Source organism: Myotis lucifugus, unplaced genomic scaffold (genome assembly GCF_000147115.1).
Source record: "Myotis lucifugus unplaced genomic scaffold, Myoluc2.0 scaffold_479, whole genome shotgun sequence".
In the NCBI taxonomy this organism is placed as follows: Eukaryota; Metazoa; Chordata; class Mammalia; order Chiroptera; family Vespertilionidae; genus Myotis; species Myotis lucifugus.
This window is the reverse complement of record NW_005871527.1, coordinates 284,965-287,670: the sequence shown is the minus strand read 5'-3', so window position 1 is coordinate 287,670 and position 2,706 is coordinate 284,965. Positions and strand designations below refer to the sequence as shown.

General features: G+C 63.4%; 1 long non-coding RNA gene across 1 annotated transcript; it reads right to left on the bottom strand.

Annotated features, from left to right (window-relative positions):
* Window positions 1-1,284: 1,284 nt before the first annotated feature.
* On the bottom strand, window positions 1,285-2,694 carry LOC106694467. Its single transcript, XR_001345505.2, has 2 exons — window positions 2,576-2,694; window positions 1,285-1,859 (listed from the first exon to the last, which is right to left on the bottom strand). It is a non-coding gene; the product is annotated as an uncharacterized LOC106694467 (long non-coding RNA).
* Window positions 2,695-2,706: the final 12 nt, after the last annotated feature.

The following is a 2,706-nucleotide window of genomic DNA, read 5'->3' as shown; positions in this document are numbered from 1 at the left end:
GTAGAAAGAAATAGACACACCACGTGCACACCTGGCATTGCCCTGCGTGGCGTAGTGAACATATGTTCATGACACCACGTTCACCTCTCGGTTGAGGAATTTGAGGCTCAGAGAATCAAAGGGACTCAGAGTGCCTGTCTTCTGGCTGGTTGTCCCCCATCTTTTTCCAGAGAGGGTAAGAGAGGGACGGGACGGACTGGCCTGACGGTGGCCCTGCAGCCAGCCTCGGGGTTCAGAGCAGGGTCTGTCCTTCACACACGTGGCTCAGCACCCCAACGCCCAGGCAGCCCAGGCAGCTTCCCATGCGGGACCTAGGGCAGGCATCGGCCCACCTCAGGAAGCTAATGGAGGGGGTTGGGTGAGGGGCCTGCCTGGGCATCAGGGAGCCCTGTGGGCACTCCTGTGTCTGCCTTCAGGGCAGGAACATGTCAGAGTCCATCCTGGGTCTGATGAGTGGGGGCGGCCCATGTAGTGAGGACCTCAGAGCTAAGGCGGGAATGGGGCAGTGAACGATGGCGCTGGGAGCAAGTAATGAGGCCAGGAGGCCAGGGGGCCAGGCGCCTTCCATCCTCAAGTAGGGGTCTCACAGGCCCACAGCAGCTGGCAGGGGCAGGACAGGGCCTAGAGGACTTCCTAGGACCTCCTGGAGTTTAGAGGCAGCACAGGGACGGCACTGGGAAGCACAGTGCAGACGAGGCCAGAGGAAGGGACAGGACTCGGCCGGGTCACACAGCAGGTTCCCAGGGCATCGCCCCTAGGCCTGCTCCTCCCCTTGGCCAAGAGCCCAGGCCCCGAATGCTGCCCAGACACTCCACTCTATCCAGGCCCTGAGGCCCCAACAAGCTCTTCTGGCCTGGCTCCCAGGCTGCCCAACCACTGGGAGCCCCACTGTCGGCCCCATTCCTGCCTCACACTCCTGGAGGGTGCCCGGCTGGGGCTGGAGAGGGACTGTGACCAGACTGCTGAGCGCGGAGCACCTCCCCCGCCCGCTGCAGGTGTCCACCTGTGCAGTCTGGCCACACTGGAGTCAGGAGAGGTGGGAGGGCGTTTGGAAAGAAATCATTCTTGAAGCCCGTGAGAAGGGTGAGCGCAGGCATGGGAGGGCCAGGCACCACGGGGGGACCTGCTTATCCAGAAGGGACACAGGTGGGCCCAGAGGGGACTCCCTGGCTGCCAACACGTCCTACCTTGCTCGCTGCTGCTGGTGTGCACATGGGCTGAACGAAATATCTGGAAATTCTCCTGAAACAAGTTTTCAGTAAGTCCACACTGCACTCATTGATGTATTTTGCAAAAGTTTATTGAGCTTTTCCTGGGTGCCAGGTGCAGGGTCGTCACTGCAGAGGACCCAGCGGCCAGCCTGGGAGAAGCTGGGCCGGGGTGGCAGGCACAAAACCCGGTGGTGAAACCCGCCCCTGCTGAGGCTGCCAATGCGGAGGAAGGCTGAGGGCAGGAGGGCACCGGGGAGGGGGGCACGGAGGAAGGCTCGGGTCCCTCTGGGAGACCAGGCAGGCTGGACCCAGGTGGAGGTGAAGGTAGTAGAGGAGGAGGAATGAGAGTCGCCAGGGGAGGGAGAAGGGCTGAGGGAACAGCATGTGTGGGGGCTCAGAGGCAGGACAGTGCCTGGGAATGCCCGGAGCATCAAGAAGCCAATGGGGGGTGGGGGTGGGGGGGACAAGATAGGGACAATGACCAAGAAGGGCTGAAGCCCAGGCAGCCAGGCCACACTGAGGTGGGACAAGGGCACAGCCAGCACACACCTGTAGCTGCGGCTGGTCCATCTCCTCCCAGAAGCCTCAGGAGGCCCTCCGGCCCCAAGGAAGTCTCAGCATCAACCTCTCTGGGCACTGGGAGTTACTCTGCCAGGAGGGAGACAGTGGCTGCACCACCGCACACCCACCCACCCACCCACCAAGCTCCACACGGGGCAATGTGGGGGAGGGGTCAGGGCCCAGGCACACCCCCAAGCCCTCCCTTTCACAGGAGACAGCCCCCAGGAGGAGAGTCTGGGAAGCAGGGAGGCCCCCTCCCCAAAGCCCAGCACTCCCCCGGTCCCAGTCCCTTGCCAAGTTGCTCCTGGACACCAAATGGACCCAGTCCCACTTGTCGCTCCTTGCCTTTCCCCTGCCCGCCCCCTGCTGGAGCTGTGAGAGGGCAGGCAGAATGGGGCAGCCCAGCCAGGCCCAGAGGCCTGGGGCACAGCCCCAGCTCCAACCCCGGTCCCCCCAGGACAAAGCCTGCAAGGCCACTGGGGCCAGATCTCTGCAAGAGGCCTGGTGCTCCCCCAAATCCCCGGTGGGTCTTGGCCTCGGGCCAAGATTCTCACTGCTGACCCCTAGGACAGGGTGGGCAGCCGGTAGAACGGGCCAGGCCTAAGGTGAGCTGGGGGTGCTGCCCTGGGCTGGGGGCAGGGTGGGGCAGGGGCTGCTTGGGGAGGAAAGGGGGTTTGAGACAGGGAGAGGAGAAGGAGGAAGGAGCAGTGGGGAACGGGAGCAGGGTTAGCCCTGGAGTAAGTCCCAAGCTGAGATCTGGGTCCCAAAGGCCAAAGGCCAGTACCACCTGGATCTGTCCTCACCTGTGCAAGGGGCGGGGAGCCAGGTAGGACTGAGCGCCTTGTCCAATGTTCTGGAATCCCAAGGTGTGGGGTGCAGCCTGTCAGCACAAGCAGCAGAGGAGGCCCCCCAGAGCAGCCCACACCCTAAGATG